At 30.7% G+C, this 27,490-nt stretch overlaps 1 pseudogene; it reads right to left on the reverse strand.

Moving 5' to 3' along the window:
• Nucleotides 1–3,362: 3,362 nt before the first annotated feature.
• On the reverse strand, nucleotides 3,363–27,170 carry LOC131640867 (uncharacterized; annotated as a pseudogene).
• Between the last annotated feature and the right edge of the window lie 320 nt (nucleotides 27,171–27,490).

Consider the following 27,490-nt stretch of genomic DNA (forward strand, 5'->3'; position numbering starts at 1 on the left):
ACATCCTACGCAACGGTTACTTAAACTGATAACTTCACAGTCCACCAATAATGCTGAATATGACAACTTCCTAAATTCCATCTTATAACAATTGTCCTTATTCCAAGACGTTCCGACTTGTTAAACAACCAAAATCTTAAATCCATGTTACCTTCGAATTCGGAAACCAACAAACTCCTACATTGCTTGCTCTGTCTCCTTAAGAAATATATTGCACCAATAACTTACAACTGAAACATATCCAAGAAGCACAGCTTCTTCTCTACTTCGCTCAAACTAACCCTGCAACAAAACGAACAAGTACCAACAGTGTTTCACACACATGTCGCGTACTAAGGAATAAAACACTAACATCATTCAACTGTCACACAACTCAACTGACTTGACAACTTGGCCGGACGGACCGACCTGCTCTGATACCACTAATGTAACACCCCAAATTCTACCCGAAAATATCATGCGTGAAATCAGAGTATTTTAAAAAACTATCAACAAGTATTTGGGATATCACATTTACTTCATATTAACAACTCATAAACAGATACATAGCACTTTAATCTCAGATAAGCACAAAATAACTTATAACAGCTCTTAGAAAAACCAACTTCATTTTAATATGCAGCGGAATCATAACATTCAGCTTTATAAACAAATCATCTTATTTAATCGGAAACAAATTCAAACATCATAGTACTTCTCAATATCCAATTTGGAACTCAACAACTAAAACATGAACAACATAGAAACAACAATATAGACAACCCCCCGAGTGCTACGTATCAGAGCGACACACCAACTGGATACGATGAACCTACAAACTTCCATAGTTATACTTGAGTACCTGCCCATTTCCCATGGTAGGGGAAACATCAGCAGAAGGGGTGAGATATCAAACATTATAAAGGAAAGTATGATAATACATATAGCAAAGATAAAATCATACACAATTCACCACTTCTCAATATAAGCAATTTGCATCACAACAATAATGTTAACTATCAACTATAACAATGTATTCAAGTTTACAAGTATGTCATTCAAGCACATAATAACATATACTTCATAATCACAACGTAAATTAATACAACTATCAACAATGGCAAAACATGGTTCATATATTCCACATATATACATATATCATTAATACATATATATATATATATATATATATATATATATATATATATATATATATATATATATATATATATATATATATATATATATATATATATATATATATATATATATATATATATATATATATATATATATATATATATATATATATATATATTTGCATTCTCATCATATACGTTTCATTTACATATATCACCAAAATCATGTATCAAACATCACCAAATTTAATTATCACATCTCATGCACACATAACAATCACCTAATCACATAATTACATATATTCAAACATCACATAACTCCAATGTAACTCAATGCAAGACATGTGACTCTATGCATGTGGTACCCAATATGGACCCAAAGTTCCACCGCTTCCGATTCATATAGAATCTAGCCACGCTTCAGATCCGGACAAGACCAGAGCCACCAAATGTAAACATATAGTTTACCGCTTTCCGATTCACTCTAGAATCCAAGCCACGCTTGTGTTTCAAAGCAATTCCACCTATGTTTCAAGGCACACTATGATATGAATGTATGTACAATCTCACAAATATATGCAATTAAGATCATCTCTACCATCTTAACTTTCCACATATCACAATAATTCAACTCTATGAATTATCCACCAATTGTACACAACATTCACAACACACACACATCATTCACATATGAGAGGCCAATTAATCAATTACGATTCACACAATCCAATTAACACTAGTAATCATACTATCTCATGTTAATTCTCATTTTTGTCAATTATACATGAACACACATTTTCAACATCAAGCAATTAATCATTAGAATTAATGCTAACCAACTAACCATAAAGAATCAATATCAAAACAACATCATTGGCATGACAATATATATTTCTCAACATACATATTCAAGCCAAAACACAATTACAAACAATTTCTCAAAATACCGTAATTTACCGATAAACCGAATAATTGGTCCAAGTCCAAGTATATTCCAATCACATAGACTTATTGGAATCAATTCAACTAATAATTTAACTATCCAATTAATAATTAAACTATATTAATTTCAATTCAACTATTATATTTCTATTCCATTATTTTCCAATTCTATAACAAAACCCATTATTTCACTATCAATGGTTTACTCACAACAAACATAACAATCTAATACACATAGATTATCAATTGCACACAACTTATCACATTTATATCATCACATTCCAACAAATCATCAAATACCCAAAATTGCAACATAGAAGAACATGGATATCAAAGTATAGAATTAAACCCACTATAACATACTATCATACAACCCTTTAGCATGAAAAAACCCCACCCTTACCTTGGCAAATATGAACTCTTTCACCATAGCTCTAAGCTTTTCTCCAAAATAAATCCTTAAAACATAATTTGGAGACACACCTAAAAACCAGTTCGGAAATTAGCTTATCAGACGAACTTAAAACCCTCAAAATCAAAATCGCTCCGGTCAGAACTTACCTCTATGAGTCAGGAACGTTGTGTCAAAACCACGCGACGATCCAACGGTTGGATTGAGAGATACATCCATTTTGCTAAGGTGACTCAATGCTGAAACTTGCTGCGAAAATGAGGTTTCTTCTAGCTTTTCTCTTCCACCATTGTTCTCTTCCCTTTTGCCTCTTTTCTCTTCTTCCTATCTTTTCCCCCAAATGAAAATAGTAACCTCTAAAACCCTAACCTTCTCTTACTATCTCACTTATGTCAATTAGGCTTAACCCACCAATCCATCCATTATGTTTCTATCACTTAGGCCCATTTAGTTATATCTCTCTAATAACTCAATTAAGTCAAACAACACAAACACTCACATAATTAAATACTTAAATAATTATTATATCACATAATAACTAAATAAATAAGTTATTATTAAAAACACCAAACAATATAATTACTAATATAATTAATTAAAATATTAATAAAAATCGGGATGTTACACACAGAGGGGTTTGGGCCTCTAAGGCTAAGTGGGCCAAAAGTAGATTGGGCCTAATCTTGGCCCAGTCCAAAACAATTGTCTTGTCAATTTTGGGTCAATCCTCAAGCGAACAATGGCAGAGCCAGATAAATTTTTTTGGATGGCCGCTAACGTAAAATAAAGATTATAAATAAAATGTAAAGAAAATTATAAATAAAATATTTAAGTTAAAATATATTTAAATTTATTTATCAAAAAAATAAATTACAGGACTTAATAGTACCTTAAAATAATGCTCTACGCATTTCGAGTGACTTGAAATCATCAATAATAGACTCAGAACTAATGCTTGCACTAATCTCCCTTTCAATATATATTGTCATGCTATCTCCTAGAAACCCATCATCCATCTTGTTTCTCAACTTGGTCTTGATAATTTTCATTGCTGAAAAAGACCTCTCAGTTGTGGCCGTAGAAACGGGAAGAGTCATGATAAGACGAAGTAGTCTATCAATCAAGAAGTAAGTATTAGTCTGTCCTGATGCAACCAAACATGAACATAATTCTTGAATAGTTGATAAATTATTCAAGTTTGATGCTTGACGAGCAAGATAAAGAAAATGTTGGAGTTGAAATTGCAAATTATCCTTCTCTTGATCACTAAAATCCCAAGGATAATATTTTTCAACTAAAGAATAAATAGTATCAATGTTAAAAGCTTTATATTCATCCTTAGGAGACAAAACACAAGAAAGGATTAACAAATACATTGTTTGCTCACTAAATCTGCTATTCAACTCTTGTAACTATTTGTCAATGGTAGTGAAAAAATATTTCAACTTTAAAGCAATGTTGAATTGTGACTTGATTCTCTTCAAGAAGGGAGCGTCCAAATCTTGTTGTTGAATGAACATCATTAAGATCAGGAATCTCAATACCATATTTTTCACAAAAAGATCTCACTTTAGTAAACAATATATCCCAACCATTTTCTCTGAAGTCTTGAATAAAACTCTTTGTTGAACGAACCAAGTGCATAGCATTAACTACATCTTGATTTTGTTTTTGTAAGGCTTGACAAAGCATATCTGTTATCCCCATAATTTCTTTCATCAAGTGCAAAATAAATATAAAATCGAATGCCTTCAAGTAATTATAACAACTATCAGCATCCCCACGTGTAGCATAACTTCCTCTTTCATTTGCATTTTTTTAAAACTGAACAAGTTGCTTCATACATGTTTATCAAGCTATAAATAGAATTGTAATGTGATCCCCAACGAGTATCTCCTGCTCGTTTCAAAGTACCAACATGATTTACCCCTTTACCACTTACAATCTCATCAATCTCTAACAAATATGAAATTTCTTCTAATTGGGCAGCTTGTAACTCATCGTGGCGCTTTGTAGAGGAACAAACAACATTGACAATAAAAATTAACTTATCAAAGAATTGATGAATTGTTTTTACCTCTCTTGATGATGTAACCAACGCAAGTTGCAATCGATGAGCTAAACAATGAACATAGTATGCATAAGGACAATCCTTCATAAAGAGTGCTTTTAAACCATTCTATTCTCCTCTCATGTTGCTAGCACCATCATACCTTTGGCCGCGGATGTTAGAAACATCAAGGTTATGTCGAGAAAGTATATCACATATTGCTTCCTTAAGAGTTAATGATGTGGTGTCTTTAATATGTTCCACATCAAAAAATCTATCTTGTATTAAACCAACTTTATCAACAAATCTTAATACAAGAGCCATTTGTTCCTTTATTGACTCGTCACGAGCTTCATCGACAACGATACAAAATTTGAAATCACCAATTTCCTCACGAATATGCTTTTTCACTCTACTAGAAAGAATTTGCAAGAGCTCTTTTTGAATTTGATGTGAAGTATACTTGCAATTTTGTGGAGCATTTTTCAACACAACTTTTGCAATTTCATCATTGTAAGATGCTAAAAGTTTTAACAACTCAAGAAAGTTTCCTTGATTTCTTGAATTGTTAGTTTCATCGTGACCCCTAAAAGCACAAGCTTGAAGCATTAACCAACGAACAGTGTCAATTGAAGTCTTGAGACATAGCCGATTATTCATTCTTTGATTCAAACTTTGCACTTGAATAACATTTCGAATATGACCATCTTGATTCAACAAGTCTTGACAAGCTTTCATTGCATTGTTTAGTGGTGAGCAAGGATCCTTTCCTATGTGTTTTAAGAAAGGAACAATGTTTTCCATTCCTAACTTTCTTCCAAGTTCTAAAACCCGTAGAAATGAAGACATGTGATCCGGGACGCCCACTTGGTTTTTTGCTAAATAGGTAACTTGGTAAGCAATATGCAGCATCTTCGGATGATGAATATTCTAACCATGAGGGAAATATGCTAAACCAAGTGTGTTGAAACCTTCTTGGATGATCATCGCTACCGGACAAAGGATAGCTTTCTAAATGAATTTGATATGGACTCCATTTTAGATAAGCTCTTTGTATTGCATCCACTTGATTTGGTGGATTTTGCCAAATCGGAGTATGCTTTCTAGGATCGCGTTCCAAAGAATTTTCAAAACCATGACTCTTCGATTATTGGATTCTCAAAACCATGATGCTCTTCAATTGTCGGAATTATAATTTCTTCATCTATGTCTTCTCTTTCAATTTTACATGCTTTCCTCTTAAAAAAAGAATCAAATATTCTATTATTCATCTTTAATTTTCCTATAATATCAATCCAAAAATCAATATAGAGAACATATATAAATTAAAAGAGAAAAAGATTATAAAATAAATGAAATCAATTGTAGTTTACTTGATAGAAAATTATAAACTAATTCTAAATGAGACAAATTGTAATCAACTATAAACAAAGAGATTATATTATATACTATATATATCAAGCTTCATATTTTTATCATTTAATGAAACTTTTATAAGAGCAAATACTCAATACTAAAACAAAAGAAATTTGGTGGTTTATAAACACAGAGATTATATACTATTTTTATCATATATCAAGCTTCATTTGGTGGTTAAAACAGAGATTAAATACGTGAGATAAAACAAGTTTGGTGGTTTATATACGTGAGATTAAATACTAAAGCAAATGTTGTGGTTTATAAACACAGAGATTAAATACTAAAGCAAATACTCAATATAAACCAAATTTAATGGTTGACTTTCTTAAACTTGCATAGAAATCCTACAATACTAAAGCAAATACTCAGAATCCTAAATATCAGAATCCACACACAATCTCCAAATTAACCTACTCAAATACTTCTATACACAACACATAATTCAAATCTATATTTTCTCCTCAATCCTCAGTCCACCGTAAAATCGCACAATTAATAAAACCTAAACAACAAAAACCGAAACCGAAAATGAAATTCAAAATCCGAAAAGGAGAAAGAAAAACGTACCAGGTGGTGAAGATCTTGAGAACTGAGCGAGTGCGAAAGAGAGAAAAGCAGATGTGGGAGGGAGGTTGGAGGGAACTACCGAAGGGGATAACGATGAAGTCGTGCCGTTACGTCTGCGGAGGAGAAAGGAAAGGTAAAATTGTGAAACAGTAGAAATTTTTTTATCTTCTGGAATTTATAACCTAAGGTTGATTTCAACTAAGGGTAGAATATAAATTTGGATTTTACTTAAGGGTAATTTCGTATTTTCCAGTATATATTTTTTTTTTAAAAAAATTAAAGGGGTGGTCGTGGCCTTCCCCTGTCCCCCTCCCCCCCCCCCCCCCCCCCCCCCCCCCCCCCCACTTCCGCCACTGCAAGCGAAGCTAACATTTTCCAACTTAGATGAATGGTTAGGGGTTCCTTTGTCTAGCTCCTCTTTAACATTAGAAACATCACATTTCTTTTTCATTAACTAGTATAGAAAGTCTAGACGAGTGTAAAATATGCCTAATCCAACTAAAATTTTTCTCATTGAAACCAAAGGCTTCTCAGACTTTTAAATGGAAGGTCAAATTCAAGGTATCAAAGGTGTTGTGATAATGTCAAGGTTCAATTTCTATCAACATTTTGATATGTGAGGCAAATAACAGTAGCAACCAAAATAAATGGCCTTCGGCAATAATAATCAATAAGCAGAAAATATATCAGAATATGGCGAGAAAAGGCAAAAGGTTTGTTTACCCAATTTGATCAAAAGATCTACTATGGTGGAGATAACAGCTCTCTAATTCACTATAGTTAGCAAAGTTGTTAGAAGATATTAAATATTAGTTACAAGAAAATAGCTTTCGCCTTCAGAGTTCCCAAGAACAACCCTCTAGAATAAGTTGCTTTGACATCAACCCTTTCCCAAAAACTCAATAGCAACTCAGCAGTAACAAGCATTTTTATCCCTTGTTTTCTACAAAATTTATTATACACTTCTGAAACAGCCTCAAGGAATTCTAACGCCTTGACCTCAAATTCCATAGCTTTTTCTTGTTATGAAAGGCTCCACTAGCTAATGATGAATGAATAACAACATTTTAACCTTCTAAAATATACATACCACATGTTTTAGACTTTTTAGCAATCATTACTTCATCATGCGAAATTTTTAACACTCCACGTTCTACTCTAGTGCAATAGCCTAGATCTTCAAACATGCTTATAAATAACAAACTTTGCTTGAGTTCTGGAACACACCTCATTTTGTGAATAAGAAACTCACAATCATCAAGCATTTTAAGTATGACCGTACCAATAACATGAACCTTGCAAGCCTTATTATCACCAAGGTGAACTACTCCACCATGCACCAACTTCAAAGTCTCAAAGTATTCTATTCTTGGACACATGTGATAAGAGAAACCTAAGTCAATAACACAACTATCTTCAATTTCCAAACTCGATACCGCTAGTGTATCAGCATCCTCATAACCATCCTCATCCAAGGCAACCAAAACTTGAGCAGAATCATCATTGACCTTTCTCTCTGGACAATCATTCTTAAAGTGATCAGTTTGTTGTCAATTAAAACATTTTACCTTTGATATGTCAAACTTCTTTGATTTGGACATCCCTTTACGCGTAATTCCTCCTCTTGAGACACTTCAACCTTCACCATTATCATCAATCTTTAAATATTTTGTCTTTGAAAATTCTTTGGATTTTATCGTCGTCTGGACTTCTTCCAAAGTGATAGTACCTTTCTCACCATAAAGAAGGGCATCCTTAAAGTGCTCAAAGGATCTGGTCATTAATAATCTTCACTTCAGTATTCTAAAGATCATTAATAATCTTGTGAAATTCTGTAAGATAATCTACTATGAATTTGTTCTCCACCATTCGGAATAAATAGATTTGTTGTTTCAGATACAACCTACGAGCCAAAGACTTGGTCATATACAATGATTCAAGTTTTACCCACATCGCAGTAGTCTGCTCTCTAGCGAATTCCCTTATAACTTTATCCTTGAGGCACAAGATAATGGAACTCTTGGCTTATTCATCATCTCAATCTTCTCTACTTTACTAAGGCGTGCAGGCATCAATGTCTCACCCTTCAAAGCTTCAATACACTTTTCTTGAGTTAAAATTGCTTGCATCTTCACTTTCCACAAATCAAAATTGTTGTCTCAAGAAAATTTCGCACTCCCATTTAGTCATGGTACTCACTTGTAAACAACCAAAATAATAATAATAATAAACGAAATAAATGGCCTTCAACAATAACAATAAGCAGAAAATATATCAAAATGAGGCAAGAAAAGTTGAAAGGTTTGTTTACTCAGTTCTAACAAAGATCTACTATAGGGGGGAGAGCAGCTCTCCAATTCACTATAGTTAGAAAATTTGTTACAAGAGATTACAAATGAGTAACAAGAAAATAGATTTCACTTTCAGAGTTCCCAAGAACAATCATGAAGGCACCCAAGAAGAAAATCTTATTTTCTACACAAGTATTTTTCAACCTCTCCAACTCTCAATAATGTAAGCACACAAATCCAATGTGTAAACAAGTGTTTCTCAATCACTTTAAATAACTCTAAAGGTTTCTCAAAATCCTTGTCTTTTTAAGTTTTCCCTTGATAAAACTCTAAACCCTTTGTTCTACCTTTTTACTATAAACTCTAAGATTGTCATTCTGTAAAACATTGAAGAGATACTTATTTATAAATACTAGAATCCAACATACATAGCCCAAAACACAACCCATTAATTATTAGAATAAAATATTATAAATATCTTATAATATATTTTATATTAATTTAGACTATTTTTAAATTAATATATATTCATTATTCTAACATTAAATAACGGATTTGCAAACTGAATCAGTCAAATCCGAAATTCGCAAAACTCCCAAATTGGACATTTTTGATGCTTTTTGACTTCTTGATTTTTAACAATCTCGAAATATATATTTTTCTTCATCAACAAAGGTTTCAAGACATATTCAACAAAAAAAAAAAATTGATAGTTATTTTCATAATAACGTTTCTTTCTCAAATTTTTATCGATCACATTTGATTTAATCACACAATCATTGATGTGTCTACTCTATCCTGTATAAAACCTATTTGATTTGAAGAGATGATTTTGAAAGTTATATGCGCTATTTTGTTATCCTTATTTTTGGTGATGATTTTGAACGATGAACTCGTTGCCACAGTGGGCCTATAGACAGTCATTCTACACGCGGAATTTCAGGAATAAAGATAATGATATTAGCATTAATATTTTCTTGTATATTATCTTCTAAGGAAGTGTTGAACTCCAGGTTTGAAGGATCCCTTCTAGTTGTTGTAATTTGGTTTGAACTCGAAGCATTGGATTACCCCTAGTCGGTATGTTCTAATTTTCGGCAGTAAATATGATGCATTCTTCATAACTTGACCAATTTGTTTGGAATATGAAGGAATACTTCGAGATAACAATGGTTCAAAAATAAGATGATATTATACTACTCAATAACTTTTTTTGGATGCATATTTAAATATTTTACCAAACTCAACTTTAGATTCAAAGTTTATATTTGTTTCATCCAAATTAAGGGTGTGACAATGATTGGAGTAGTCAAATGAAGAATTATTAGCTCTAAGGGCAACCAAAGATGATTTAGTTGAATCATCCCCAAGTTTGGAGATTCTCACAAGTCATTTTTATCACATTTGGTTGAAGTATTACCTCTAATGTTTTATTTTAAACGAAAATAAAGTTAATAGTCGAAGTATTACATTTGGTTGTAGTATTTATTAATTTTTGATTTTTTATTAAATCTTCGTCTCATAAAATTTATGCTATGAATATTTTATCGATAATTAGTGACCCATCAATCTAATCAATAATTTAATATCTTAACCGAATAGATTATTATCTGGAATAAAAATAATTGAAATAATTTAGGAAGATGTAATAATGTAACGATTGCAGTAAATGTCAACCTATAAAAAAAAGAAAAGTATTGCTTTTAAAAAAGGTTTTTACCGACAGAACAGAAACAAAAAAAAAACACTCAGCCTTTTCAAAAAGTGCAATTACACGTAAGTTTCAATTCAACTTCAAGCAAACTAAGAAAGTAAGAATACACTTGGAAAAGTGAGAAAAGAAAGGAAGATCAAATCACTTCGGTTACAATAATTTTTCTAGCAGTGTTAATTCACACACATAAAATAAAGGAAAAATATTTCATATCTAGTAGAGTGTCGGTACTTTAAGAAAAATCAATTCAATTGATATGGATAATTTTTTAGCCGTTTTTGGACAGAAGTCAGATATCTCAATTCTTTTTTAAATCAATTTATTCTAATAAGTGGTGTATTTAGATGTTTCTTCGATGATTTCGTCTTTTGAGTGTGGTGTTGGTTTGATTGTCATCTCCAACCGAAGTTATAGGAGAAGAATAGCTTTAATTAGTTGCATGTTGCTTATGGTATAAGAAATATATTTTCATTATGCATGAGATTGCATGATCATGCAAGGCAGCTTTTACATTTTATGTATCATGTATAATTCAATTTTATAGAATAGTTATAGGTGAGGACATGGCATAACTAACTTTGATAATTGGTGTAATAGAGCAGCACTACAACAAAATAACGCTTTTAATCTCGGTTAAAGTAGCGAGGTAACGAAGGACATTATGAAAAATTTCGACTTAATACATCGGTGATTAAAAAATCAAGAGGTATAGTTATATGCGCATGAGTTCGAACGCCAGCAGTTATACCTTTATTATTTTTAAAACTAGCGTATCTTTTATCTCGTTTTATTAAAAAAACTGAGAGTATGATTATTAGTTTTTTTTAAAATGTGTTACATTGTTTATCCAGAATATTATATTGGTTACCCAATATTACAATGTTTACACAAAATATTAAAATTAAAATAAAAGTCAAATTCTCTAGAGTTCAAGATAAAAATCAAATTCCTTAGGGATCTAGAAGAAAATCAAACTCCCTCAAGATTTAGACTTTAAATCTTCTAATTATTGAATCTTGGAAAAGATCTTCTGTTGGATCTTACATGCAATTGTTTCTGATGAAAAAATGGTAAGATAATTAATATAAAAAATCAAATCATTTTTCGGTTCGAATAAATATTTAAGGAAATAAACCTTGAACCCAGAAAATTTTTCTACTCTTGCAATCCATCGTAGAGAACTTTTCCAAGCGTCTTTAGGTTTCAAACGCTTCATATGTTTCATTTAGGCTAGATTTTCAATATTCAACGTGTTATTATAATGGATGTCCCTTAGGTTTCACACAGATCACTAATGGCAGCGTCTTTGGCGTTGATAATCATTAAATGGACGACAAAGATTTGTTAAGGCCGGTGTATATAGTATAAAAAAATGTTTAACTATCATCTCAGTCATGAAAAATCACCGAGGTAAATGTGCATTTTTTCTTAATTACATTGTTATCACATAATACTAAATTTACATTGTATGCAACAAATCTTCGATGATATCAAGATTTAGATGCTAGAGGTCTCATGCAAGATGCTAGAGATCTGTTTCCAGGGTCAATGAGAATTTTTATTTTTTGCACTTGCAATCCATCTCAGAGATATGTTGTAGCGGTGGTAAATATTTTCTCTCTTTAGGACGACTTCATATTATTAAGGATTAGGGTATAATCTGTTTAACGAATATTTTCATAGTCAAATTTGATTATTATACCCCTGGATTTAACTATAAAATCGAGGTAAATTATCATCTCCTTTAAACTATCACCTCGATTTTGGATTAAAATCGAGGTGAATAATTCCTTTTTTTTAAATATTACAATGTTTACACAGAATATTAAGATAAATTGTTTACAACAAATCTTTTAAAAGATTAAGCTCTCTTCTTTGTGTAAGTTGAATCTCCCATCTGTATTTAAGTTCCAACTCTAAAAGAATGATGCTTAAATGTCAGAACTTTGCATTCAAATTCACCATTTTTTAGTAGTTTGTTTGTTTGAAGAGAGAGGAGTACACAAGAAATGTCATACTATTTCTTTTATTAGAAATGTACAACAAATCTTTGAAGCAAGATTAATTTTCTTCACTTGCAATCTATCAAATGAGAAAAAATACAACAACAACAACAACAACAACACCATTATGTGAGATAGATTTTAAGGGCAGAAAAAAGTTTTGTTCTAGATAGAAGAAAATTGAAGATTTTCTCTGTATTGCAATACATCCCAAAGAATGATGCATGTGAGTTTTTGTGGCTTCATATAAGTAAGGATTAGGTTAAAATTTGTTTGATGAGTGCTTTTATAGTGAATTCTGGTTATTTGATCCCTCGGTTATATCGAAAAACTGAAGGGTTAGTTCATTTAATTTACACTTATAAACAAATAAAAACAAAAACTTCAAAAGCTGAGATTCGAAGCGTGTCCTAATTTGTTTTTCCCTAGGTTTCTTAAAAACCAAAGGAATGTGTTATTTTTATTATTATTAAAAAAACATAGCGCACCAAGGCATAAAACCTCGTTATTTTTCGGCTGAGGCGAAAGCTTCGCCATGAAATATATTATTTGTAGTAGCGCATGTTCGTCCTGCTCTATTTCTTTTGCGCTATCAACAGTTTTTCTTTGATTCCATTTTCATGGTGATCGCTTCAATATATAGTGATGCTAAAAATTGGTACAAGAAACATACATAAGCGGCAAATAAAAGGAAATAAAATCGTATACAAATCAACTCATGTTCAAAATGTATACAATACACTTGTCCATAACACTGCACAGTGGAAAGACATCGTCTGATGAGGTCATCCTGCCATCTGCTCGTCCACCGTCTTCAATAAGGATCATCTAGAAATTATTCTACTTCTAACCTGTTCTTGAAAAATAATAAGGGGATTGGGGTGAGATTACTAAATCTCAGTGAGTTCCTCTATCTTATGGGTTCACTCGATTCTACAGGGTGCATGCAAATAAACGGATCCACTGTGGATCCAGGATTTTCCTCAAGGTCTGGTACAAACACACAATAAGAGGTAATATCTTCATTGGAAGTCCCTTGACTAACCAATGAGATAACAACAAGCAAACAGACACACAGCCGATCATAAACAAGTATGCAGACTCGTACCCGTGTATGAGGAATCCAGAAGCACGTTAATGCCCCTACCTAGGTCACACAATCACACCCTTGATGGGTTACCTCATGTGTCTACACGTCAAAAGACTTGCACATGCATACCGCTAGATGAAACAAATCATTCCTACATAGAATTCTATCCGTGATGATTTTACCCATTGTGACCTTGCCTAAGTGGCATCACAACACCATCAATCATCCATACACAGATGTGTTAAATGCTAGTGCAAATATGCTGTAATGATTACACAATTCCACCGGGTGAAAGCCTAATGGTATTGCCTATGTGGAACCACTAGAGGTGAGTTAATCTGAAGTGATGTAGCCTACATGGAATCACAACCTCATCATACCAAGCACTCATATGTTTTATCCACTAGAGGAAACACCATTATCAAGACCCTCTCAGCATATCGCAATGATAGCTCAGGTGTGTACAACATACCGATAACGTCAATGTTTTAACGACGAGTGGAAAATGCATTTTAAGACCCTCACAAGCACATCACTATTGTATGAGCCTGTTGATCACACAGCCAGGGCAGACCCATTGATCACACAGCTAGGGTCGTACGTGATTTACACCTAGTAATTAGGCCAGCTTCGATTCAAGCATACATCACAATCATATAAGAATGTTCAACGGGAAAAAACGGAAAACAAATGATCATTTCACAACATAGCATCAAGCCAAAAACAATCAATCATCTCCGAACTTTCAACCGGAACAAACGGGCGTCAACAATGGTCATGTCATATTACATTCACATAATGTGTTTCTAAAGTATACTTACACACAAATAGATTAAATTATCATAATATGGTGTTCAACAATCCATATCATATATTAGAATCACACGGGACATAAGAGGTGTCGAATTTGCGTTACGGAACGAAATTGCACTCAGGGGAAACAAATCATGCAATTCCTAACATAATACATGCATTAGACAAACACTTACCATATTTCATATCTGAACTAAAAGCATGATGTCTAAGCATATTCACAAAGATCATTAAAATACCTTTCTAACGCTTCCGACCGTGCTCCATTTCGAGTTATAGAACTCAAGTTATGGCCGAAACAATAAAAATCACTTTTCTGTCAAGCAACAATCGATTTGCATCCTAATGCAATCTATTGGCACCTGAAGCAGAGCCAAAAACGACATATTTCTTGCATGAAAACAGTCCCAAGTTGTATCCTAACCATATCCTAAGTCCCCTATCATGGCATAGACAATTCATCACCATAACAACACCAAAATAACATATGATTTCAGTTACCACACCTATGATTCCATTTGTTCATGCTTAAAGAGGATTTTGACATCAATTCACTCAAACCCTTATCCCAACATGTAAACCCCAACATCATCGTTCAAGTACCAACATGTATTAACAATTCCAATAACACATTTAGGCATTATTAGAACACATTTCCATCAATTAATTCAAGTAAGCAATGACAAGAGTTCCATATAACTCAAAAACGAACACATAGCAAACATTATCTCACTAACTCATTCATCATGCAATTAATCTCATTCCTACCTAAGTATTTAACTAATGGAACTCATATTTCTTAAATGGAGATTTGGATGATATTCATGATACATTAGAACTCCCATTTTGGCCAAAATTCTACCTCTAACATTGTCAAACCCGTAACCACACTTTGATCCATTTCTAGCAAGAATTCCTGAACTTTAATCGCATTTTCTCCTTCAATATAGAATTTATGAACACGAAATAATTTATCAAATTGAATGGAATTTTGTGTAGATTTCAGAACTTCAAGAGTTTCATAAATAGGAGTTATGAGCAAAAAATTATAACCTGTTTAGTGAGGGATGTTCCATAAGTGCGAAAATGGGTCTTGGAGATGACATGAACATGAGTTCTTCTTCTCCTCTCTTGCCTCTAAGATCTCCATTCTTCTTCCAATTATGATTTCTCACAAGCCAAACAACCCTTTTTATGTCATACTTTCTCCTCATATCTAAAATGCTCTTTAACCAAGTAATATTTACAAGTTTGCCATCTAGTCCCATTCTAGCTAAGTTCCTTTTATTTAAACCATTCTTTAGTTATCAGTTGTGTCATTAGAGACATTCTAACCATTTCATTTATTTTATCTTGACAACTCTTAATATATAAATACATACTTAATTTAGAATTAATCCACTAATTCTTAGCAACCTTATATATATATATATATATATATATATATATATATATATATATATATATATATATATATATATATATATAAATATATAAATAGTCATGCTTAGACAAATAGTGATGTTACAATGTAGTTGAAGGACAAAGATAATTTGAAAGAGGTAGATGAAATAACAACTATAATGTAGGAAGAGGAAGAAGAAATGTGAAGGTTTGTACTTATTATGGTAAAATAGGTCACATCATTAACAATTGCTACAAGAAGCATGTATATCACTAAGATTTGGAAGAGGAAACTCGTATGTTAATCAAGTAGAAGGTGAAGATTCAAAAGCAAAATCAACAATGGGATCAACTAGTGACAATGGCAGCATGACATTGACCAAGGATTAATACCAAAATATGATGACACTACTTTATAAGAACACGTGATCAATCAACTTAACTAAGGGAGTTAATCCTTACATTGCAAGTTTTAATGTTCATAGTAGTGTAAATTGAATTTTGGACACAAGAGCTACACGTTACATATGTCCTTCTTTAGATTGGTTTGTTAAATATGATAAGATCAGTCCATAATAGTTAATCTACCTAACGGAAATTCAATAGTTACATATATATTTGAGAATGTGAAACCGTCTAATGATTTAATCATTAAGGATGTCCTTGACAGTTACTATAACACCCCAAAAATCTAGATTAATTATTTAATTAGTTATTTAATTACTTTAGCGTGAATACGTGAGTCCTTATGAAGTATTTGATGTTTTGATGATGGTATGTGATGTTTTGGTGATTTATGCGATGTTCATGTGTGTTATGAGGATTATTGAAGATTAAGAGTATTTTAGAATAATGAAAATAATTAGTTGGGATTATTTTAATTAGTGAAATAGAATAATATTGGTGTTAGAGATGACAAGGCTAAGATATTCAATTAAAGGGGCTAATTGAGGGCAAAGGTAGAAGGACCGTATTAGGGGTCCAAGGGGTAAGTTTGACAAAAAAGATATATTGGAGTTTTAACTATTCATTTTATGAAATCTCATTTGAAGAAGAGGCTGGGAGAAGAACATAGCTAGGGCTTAGAGGAAGAGGAATGATAATCAAGCTTCAATCTAAGGTAATGGGAGTTTAAAAGATGTTTTAGGGCGTGTCCAGGATGATGCAACAGGAAAACCATGTTCGCATGGATTTGTCGGGCGAATGGACGTGTCCAGGACGTGCCGGGCGAGCGAGTAGGCGAGTGGAGGCAGAAGCTACTGGCTTCAGTCCCTGGGCAAATATATCCCCTCACCGGGTGAATATTGCCTAAACCAAATAAGTTTGTAAAATTCATAACTTGAGTTGTAGGACTCTGATTGACTTGTTGTTCGAAGCGGTGTGAAGCTAGAGTAATAATCTATAATATAGTAAAATAAAATAAACCATAGGACTCAGATTTATAGAAGTTATATTGTGATGAGATGATGATACTTAGTGATCATATACTAAGAAACGTGGTTTCCATCATGAATTGAGTTAACTGGGCTTTGTTGTGAATTGATGTATGTTTTTATGATGATCTTGATGTTATTATATGCGTATTATGAAGCTTGTTATGAGGTAAGATGAACATGATGAATGATGATACGTTTTGACTAGTCGTGGTCCTATCTTTGTGTGTTGTTGCGCATCATGCATTCATAGCATTTGTCAGGACGAATATTCCAGTGATGTTTTATAAGATATTGATCCGGAGATGTTTAAAGGACGATATGGCCCAGTGATGGCCTCAATCCCATAGTGTGGAGTGAGTGCAATTTTGTGAAATGATGTGGTTCCAAACGGGAATCGATCCTATTGGTGGGGATCTTTGGAGATAACGATGACTAAGTCATCAGTGATGTTTTGGTACCACATGCATGAGTTTAATGATGTTGCATCTCATTATTTGTGGCATTGCACAATGTTTAAATTAGTGATGTGTTTAGTTTGATTTTTGATTTGTGGTGATTTGATGTGGAATACTAGTAATTGTTGTTATGCTATATATGTAGTAGATGATGTTATGTTGTTATCCCTATCCCATGACTACTATATCTATTACTTATGCTTTTTATAATGATTTTGATTTACTCACTCTTTCTGCTTGGAAATGTTGCCTCGAAACGTGGGTAACTTGCAGGTGATCAAGTTTAGCGCGAGAAGCTTGTAAGGTAGCTTCAGAGTGCGCTCGTTTAGTTTCTGTTGAGTCAAGTGGATCTTGTTCTGATATGTAACATCGGGGTTGGGATCGTTTGTTTTGGAACTATTATGTTCTTTGTTTTATTCGAAGATCTTTGAATTACCATTTGTTGTGCTTAAACTATTTTTGAAGTATGACTTCATGGATGATAAAGTGTGATGAAATTTTATGAAGTATTTATTTTAATAAAGGTATTTTGAACTATGAATTCTGTTGCAATACGTGAAGTACTATATATTAATGGTAAAGAACTATCAGATTTATTTATTTTTTTGCAACCCGTGTTACGGAGCAGAACTGTATTATAAAATGTTATATGAAGATGTGTTTCCCTTTGATTTTAATTAAATTTTTATTTATTTTCGTAAAATACATGCGAAATATGTTGGTGTACTATCTAAATCTTTACCTCACTTAATGATATATTATAAATTTAAGAGATGGGGACTTAAATGACTTTAGCATAGAGTAATAGGAAGAAACTACTTATGATTATGATTGTGGAAAACTATCTCCTGAGTTGGTTGCAGTTTTGTCACAAGAAAATATTTGGATTTGGATGGTGTCTTTTCATTGGGTTCAATGGTGTCTACCCATTGGGTTCAAAAGTTATACATTTACTAATTATAAAATAGTTGCTTCTACTTTTTTTAGTCAACAACCATGGTTGCAAATCTTTTACATCATTAAATTCTATGGTCATATGTTTTCACTCAACATTCTCACGGTCACGATCGACAATCTATCACCTTAAATTTAACGATCTACTTTTACGGTTGCAAATTTAAGTTTTTCTAATTACTGCGTGACTCCAAGAGTCGTGTTTATTTAATGAGAATAAAAAAAAATCAATTTTGTATATTTTTTGTTTTGCATACATGTTTTTTAATTTTTCATGTATAAATCTAGGGATAGTAAAATGGGTCGTGGTCCGCCGGCCTGGCCCGCGCACCTGCCATAATATGGGGGTTGAGTTGAAATTTTGGACTCGCCGTCCACTAAAAAGTCTGTCCCGCTAAAATTTGTTGTCCGCCAATACTCGCTCTGCCAAAATCTGTCGCCCAAAGCCTATCTCGCCTATTCCTTTAGCCTATCTTGTCTTAAGTCCATCATTTTTTTTAGTTAATTCTAGTAATTTTAATTTTTTATGATTTAATTTATACATTTATTTGTGAATATATGCAACATTTTTGTAAGTAAAATTTTGTTTAAAAAATGCTTTATAAAAAATTGTTCTAAAAAATAAATGAAAATTTTAATCGAAAGGTAAAAAGATTTAATTAATTTATTAAAAAATGAAGAAAAAAATATTAATTAAAAAATAGGCGAGAAATCCCGGCAACCCGCCACCTTAGCGGGGCGAGCTTGATTCTTAGATCCGTTTAGACTTGGTGGACATGCCTGTCCCGCTTTTTTTACGAACTTAAGACGGGATTGACCGAGCGGCTGGTTTTGTCACCCCTATATAAATCAATAACACACTTTTATATATAAAAAATGCTATTAATATTTACAAATTTAATAATACAACTAAAATAATCCATCTAAAAAAATCAAACAAAAACTTTATTTTTTTAAAGTGCTATCATTGGACTACCTATAAAAATGCTTTAAAATTCTAGAGTAGATAACAATAACTTTAAAAAAAAATTAGCATATTATTTCAAAATATAGAAAAAAACATAAAGAAAAGAATAAAAGAATTAAATAAGATGTTTAAAAAATTATTATTAATGAAGATGCTTCTGTAAGTTCAAAATGTTGATTAATGTAATTTAAAAGTTATATATAAAATAATATATGTTACATTATTATTTTATGCAATTATCTAAACCAAATTATTTTTTATTTGATAAAAAATAATATATACATGCACCTTGCACACTTTTTTACACACGTTTCTTTTTATTTATAATATTAAAAAATTATAATATAATAAAAAAGTTATGTTCATTCTTTTTAATCTGCCACGTCTATAATTGAGAGTTATTCTTAACCACTTTTTCTTTATTAAAGCCAATCAAATCTCTCTAAACCTCATCTATCCTTTGATTTAAATTTCACATTTGTTTGATTTATGTCATTTATTTTAAAAATTCCTTATGTTAATTTTTTTCCAAAAGTTTTTGTTTACTTTACTTTCTTGATGATTTGAGAATGATACCAACGTTACCTATCATGTATTTTTACAAGATTGAAATAAAAAAAAAAAGCAAACATATCTCTGGATATTTCTATTTTTCGATAAAAACTTTGAGGACATTCAAAAGAGAAAGGTGAATGATGACAGTAGTGTAATGGGATTGTAATGAATATTGTAGTGTTATTTTATTAAAAATAATAATAATATAGTATTTTCAAAATAAAACTTTACTTTCCCAATTAAAATATATAAAAATAAAAGAAAGATAATATATATCATTATGAAAAAAATATCATTATAGTATTGAATGAATTAATCCTTATACTAATTTAAACTAATTAATTTACTCACTATAATACTCTATTTATATTTTAACTTTAAACGGATTAATCTAATTATTGAAATAATAGGCATGAAATAAAAAGTTTGATTATTTATAAAAATTTATATAAAATATTCAAACACAAAATACGTTAATACTTTACTAAACATATTATTTTAATATCTAATAATTATGTTTGTTGCCCTTATGTTTCTGTATTACATGATAACATTCATTTATATATTTTGTATTGTTATTGAATGCGGTTTTTTTTTTCTACAGTGATGATTAATTTTTCAAACGTTCACTAAATCATTTCTAATACTTCATTATAAAATTTTATAATGTGTAGTTAAAACATTAATGGAGTTATTAGTTTTAATTAAATTGTTGTTAAGGTAAAGTTTGAAATTTTTTTATAATAACTCAAAATTCAAAAAAAAGGAAAAATATTATTAATAAAATAATTTACAGAATTTTTTTTGATAACTATCAAATTTTAAATAGTAAACTTTAAATAATTTTATTATATTATAGACACCACTAAAACTATAAAGATCCAATAATATAATAGGAATTTGTAACTATTACTTACACAATAATATCTTTATTTTATTAATTGTATTAAAATTTTATATAAAAAAATATATTGTCTTTATCATCAATTAAAAATAAATATTAATAAATAGATTATTTAGTTGATTATAGTTGCAGCTACTTATAAAACTATAATAAATTTTGATATTTATAGTAATTTAAAGGCCATAAAATTTTAATAAATTTTATTTTCTTCTAAAAATTATATGAAAGGGTAAAAACAGAACTATTAATGGAAATATGGAAAACTATAAATTTATGGACCATTTTTCTAAAATATTTGAAAAATATTAGGGAGATTATAATAAGAGAGTTAGTATATATTTTAAAATTGATTATCTTTTATAAAATAATTTTTTAAAAAAATTAAAATAATATTTTATTTAATATAATGTTAAATATATATTATTACTATTTATACATTCATTTGTATTGCATAAATATATTTAATATATTTTATTATGTGTTAAATCTTTTTGATAAAGATGGATATTTATCAATTCACCTTATAAATAACAAAAAAAAAATCAATAATTAAAATTTCAAAATTCAATATTAGATAATGATGTAAATTGTAAGAAGTTTGGTAGTTATAGTGACTCCATTGTATGAAATAAATGAAACTATAAATTCAATATTAACAAATTAAAAATTTATCAATATTTTTTTAAAGTATGATAACAAATGCACGTATAAAATCATTATCTATGCATATATACAGATATTTTAATAGTTTTAATGCATAAATAAATCACTAACATGTTTTATAAAAAAAATATTATTAATAATGACACTGTAATATCAGTTGGGTTGAAAAGTTTTAAAACAAAACTGGAAAAAAAATTATAATGTATTGTGTTTGTAAAATGAGAAGATAAAAAATAGAATGAAACAAATGCGATATCAAAATTAATTATTAGTAAAAATGTTTCCGTAAGTTTAAAATATAAATTAATGTAATTTAAATTTATATATAATAAATACATTATTACATAATTTTATACAACTATTTAAATAAAATAGTTATTTAATAAGATGATATAGTATACAATATATTAATGTAATGAGGGCTAGAATTTACAACCATATTGTATTTTTAATATATATAATGTTTATTTTCACCTAACATGTATGATCTATTAGTCATATTTAAAACATTAAAAATTAAGTAGATTACATATTTTTTTATTGATGGGGTTGTTCAAGTAGTTGGTAGTATTTTTCGTAAAGAAACTTCATGATTTCAAAAGTCAAATTTAATTCTATGAAAATGAAAGAAAATCAGCTGTGTATCATTTATAAAGTATTTATATTTTATTTATTTTTTATTTAAGCTTAATGATATATTACTTTTTTTTTTATCGATAAGGAATATCTAAATATCTAATGTTTAATAATTAGGTAAGCAATATTTGAACCTCTCTAAAATTTATGTCCTATAATAAACGGTCCTATTTAATAAAACTATTCGAATATTACAAGTAGAACATTTTGGTACCGATTAAATCGTTGAATTAAGTTCATGAACCAAACTGAATATGAGCTAAAATCTAAATCCGTTAACTAAATGAGCTTTAAACTATACATAGTTCGACTCGTTAGGTTTATGAGTCAATTCAATTATATATGAGATAATAATATTGTCTTTAAGAGTATGTTTAAAGATTTGCTATAAATCTTAGTGTCATATTTTTTTTAATAACGGTTTTAATTGATCATTTATATTTTCAAGTGAGCAAAAGATTTCTACAAATAAAATTAACATTAAATTGACATCGTATAAATTACAATCTTATAACTTTTATTTATTTCTATATGTTTAATTTAAAATGATATATATATATATATATATATATATATATATATATATATATATATATATATATATATATATATATATATATATATAATACACTTTAAAAAATTATTTTTAAGTCCGTGAAATAAGCGAGTTGTATGAGATGTTCGTGAACTTCTAACAAGTCGAGTTTGAGCTGGAAAAAAAGTTTATGATGAATTCGAACTCAAACTCAGCCAATTCTTAACGAGTCGAGTTTGAGATGAAAAAAAAGTTCGTCATGAACTCGAACTCGGTCAATTCTTAACGAGTCGAACTCAGTTAAGCCGAGTTCGACTCGACCCGACTCATTTCCAGCCCTACATGTTAATCCGAAAAATTAATATTTATTTATTTCAGATTTATTACTTATAAAAAATAAATTTGAGGTCCTTATTTTTTAGGAAGAATTTACATGTCATCCTCATTTTTATACATGCCACCCCCCTAAGGGATAAAATTTTACCATATTACCCCTGCAGAATACTGGATTTTTTTAAATTTCCGATTCCGTATCAGAAATTTCACAAATGTATAAAATTAATGCGCATGATGATCCATACCGGAAATATAAAATTTCCGGTACCGGATATTTGAAATATCCGGTACCATAAATTTTACCAGATATTTGAAATTTTCGGTATGAATTCAGTGTATAAAACTACCGGAAATTTTAAATTTCCGATAAAAGAAAAATACCGGAAATTTTAAATTTCCAGTAAAAGAAAAATATCGAAAATTTCAAATTTCCGGTAATACTGAGACTTAATTTTTTTTAACTTGAATAACATAAATGTCGGTAAAATATCAAACCGTCTTAATATATAAATAAAATAAATGTCATACATATCTATCATTACAACATCACAATCAGTGGCGGATTCAGAAATTTTCTTCAGTGGGGGCAAAAAATATTTTATATATTTGATTAAAGAATTTTTTATGATTTTTTAAAATACAAAAAAAAAAATCATATGAATTATATATTTTTTTCATTTCCAACAACACCATCAAATATACTAGTTTTCATATTCTAACAATGTTTTATGACTTTTTTTCATCGTCAACAATACTATCAAATATATTAGTTTATATATATAACTAGTAACTCAATAATCATTTAACAATTCATCCTTCATATGGTTGTGCATTCTATTTTTCACAAACTTTCTAATGAATAATTTCTTTTCAACAATAACACATGCTACAAACATAAATCATTTTTAATAAAACTTATAACAAAAAATAATTCTTCCAAACTTACTTTTGTAGCAGAAATAAAAGGATAAACTTAAATGTATTAAAATAAAATAATTAAATAAATAAAAGACAAAATCTATAATTTTAGCATTAAAAATCAAAATTTTATAGGTTGAAGTAAAACAACTGATAGAAAGTCAGAGAAAATGCCTAAAAATTAAGGAGTATAAATGTGTGGAGGTTTTAATTAAAGAGTTATAATATGACTTTATGGTAATTGAATAAGTGTAATATAATGAATTTAATTAAATTTAATGGGGCTAAATAAATAATAATATAATATTTTAAATGAAATTGAAATTTTTTTGTGGGGGCTTGAGCCCCCATCCTAGTATACATGGATCCGCCCCTGATCACAACAGTTTTTGCATCCTTAGAAACATTTTTCCCAATGTTTGACTTTTCAGCCAGTTCTTCCTAGTGTCTGAACCGACCCGCATATGCTGATTCTCATGTTTTTGCATTATTAAAACAATTATTCCTCCAACGATCAGTGACGGGTGTAATACCTCCAGTATTTTAATTAATTATTTTATGGTGTGTTTGTGAATTATTTGATATAATTATGGGATTATTTAGCATTATGCTATTTTATTAATTAATTAGTAGTAATAATATAATGAGGTTATTAGTATTTGGGCCTAACATAGAGTTAGTAGTAGTATTAGTGGGGATGAGAGATTAAGCTCATTAGTAGCATTGGAAATTAGTAAGAATAATAAAACAAAAGAAAATTAGGAAAAGAAATTAGAATGGGCAATTGTGAAAGAAAGTAGAAGCAGAAGAGAAGAGAGAGCTAGGGCAATCCCATTGGAAGCTCAGGGAAACCTTCAATCCAAAGTAAGGGTGAGGTTCTTTCATTATAAGGGTTTGTATGATGATAGTCTATGGTGGGGATTAGATTCCATGCTTTAATAACCATGTTTGCATAAAAAGTTGAATTTTGAGGTGTTGATGAATGTTGTGAATGATGTATGATTTCGGTGCAATTGATAGAAATGATGTGTGTGTTTGAATAATTACATGATACTGGTGTTAGACTTGAAAAATTAGGACCTATAATGAATTTAAGGGATAAAAATCGTAACAAAGAAGTTGCAGGATTTTGGCTCTACAACAGTGAAGTAACCGATTACCTATTTTGAAGTAACCGGTTACCTCGTGAAAAATTGTGAATTTTGGCCTTTGAAACATGAAGTAACCAGTTACTCGTTTTGAGGTAACCAGATACCTGGGCGTGTTTTGGGAAAATTGGGTAAGGTTACAATAGAGTAACCGGTTACCAGATTTGAAGTAACAGGTTACCCTGTAGCTGACAGTACTTTTGTAAAACTTTGAAAATTCATAACTTTTGACTCGGGTGTCCCTTTGATGCGCCGTTTGAACTTCCGAAAAGCTAAAATTATTTTCTATCTAATGAAATTAATTTGAATGGTTTTGAGAACATTTCCTAGAAATTCATATTTTTCCGGTATCATGTGATAGTGCGAAGTTGAACATTGTTGTACGCTGGTGTATTAAAACGATGTGATTTACAGGTTGTAGATTACTATAATAGTAATGATTTTGTTACTTCCACTGATTATTGGCGTTTGAGTTGGAGGTTATTCCTCGTTGATATTTAGTTGATGTCGTTGCATTTTGTGAATGTTGTATCATTGAGTTGCATTTCATCGCATTATTAAGTTGGCCTGGATTGGCAAATTAAGTTGGTCTGGATTGGCAAATTAAGTTGGCCTGAATTGATAAATAGGGTTGCCTCTATTAATTGGCAGATAAAAAATTGGAAGTTATGCTCCATTGGTACCACATGCATTTGCATAGTGCCAGTCGCATTGCATTTTCTTAATGATGATATGATGTTAAGTTGTTTGTGAATGGTTGGCGATATGCTGATGGTTGATTAAAAGTTGTACTGTGTTGAGAAGTGGTGAATTGTGTGTGATATTATTTTTACTATAATTATTATCACATGTTCCTTTATACTATTCGATATCTCACCCCTTCTGTTTGAATGTTACCCCTATGTTGGTAACGTGCATGTAATCAGGAATGAAGGCTAATTACCTTCGGTAGTTTGAGTCGGGGTCATCGTTCTGATACGTAACACTTAGGGGGATGAACGTTAACTAATTATTTTTTTTCGTTTTTGGATTTTAATTGTTGATTGAAGTGTTTTTACGGCTTAAGGCCGATTATGTTGGATTAAGATGTTATAATAATTCTTAGTTGAATTATGATGAATTCCGCTGCTTAATTAAAGTTGATTTTTGGAAAAAAATTTGATTATGTCGTATTCGGTTCATCCAAGTTAATAATAGTGTTATGTATCTATTTGTTCCACAATGTGAACACTTGTATGATGTTGATTTGAATGCAGCATCCCATTTGATGTTGTTTGAAGTTTAATCACTCTGATTGTTTATTTAAATATAACGATGGGGAAATAGGGTGTTACAACGGGAGACAGTGGACAATCGGGTCTCAACTTTATTTGAACCCAATGATTACCGTTGACAAAACCAACAACAATGATCGTATGTCGACTCGTGTATGGCGGTGGAGCTATGAGAAGCGGGAAAAATGTTATGTTCATTAACATGGAAAGAGAAACAAATACAACAATGTATTTAGAAGCAATAGGGTAATCCTTATCAGGAATTGTCATCCATTTCTCCTTACACTGAAAACCCAAGTGTTTTACGAGTAATGAATTACTAACATCAGAGACAATGTCATAGATCAACTTGGAAAACAAATTTGCGTGTTGCTGGATTTGAGTATGCAATTGTCTTCTAACATCATAACAAGCATCTCCCCCCCATCCTAAGCAGATGAAATACAACGGAAACCATAATTTCCATCAGGTTCAACATCAACAATGTCATCGATGTATGGATGATAGAAAGCACGAAATTGTGACAAGTACTTGGCGTTTGCAGAAGGTTGCTTACCAATCGGCATGGTTGACGATTGAATCCCACTTGGCTATGTTCATGATCTCTTTGTAGTATGACTCTCTATGAAGCATCAGCATATTCCCACTGACTTGGATCACGATGCACATCACTTTCTTCCCCTTTTCTACTCTTATTAACTCCTCTCTTTGGCTTGTATTTCACCGACGGTGGACACATTGAAGATGTGGATGGATAGGCAATATCATGAACTTTTTTCTTCAATGCCCTTTGACCCACAATATTCATAGTACTGAGTTGTCGCTTCAACTCTTCGCACTCCTCTTCTAAATCCCACTTCCCCTCGTAAGGACTCACCTCATGTTC

This window comes from Vicia villosa, unplaced genomic scaffold (assembly GCF_029867415.1).
Source record: "Vicia villosa cultivar HV-30 ecotype Madison, WI unplaced genomic scaffold, Vvil1.0 ctg.003351F_1_1, whole genome shotgun sequence".
NCBI classification, from domain to species: domain Eukaryota; kingdom Viridiplantae; phylum Streptophyta; class Magnoliopsida; order Fabales; family Fabaceae; genus Vicia; species Vicia villosa.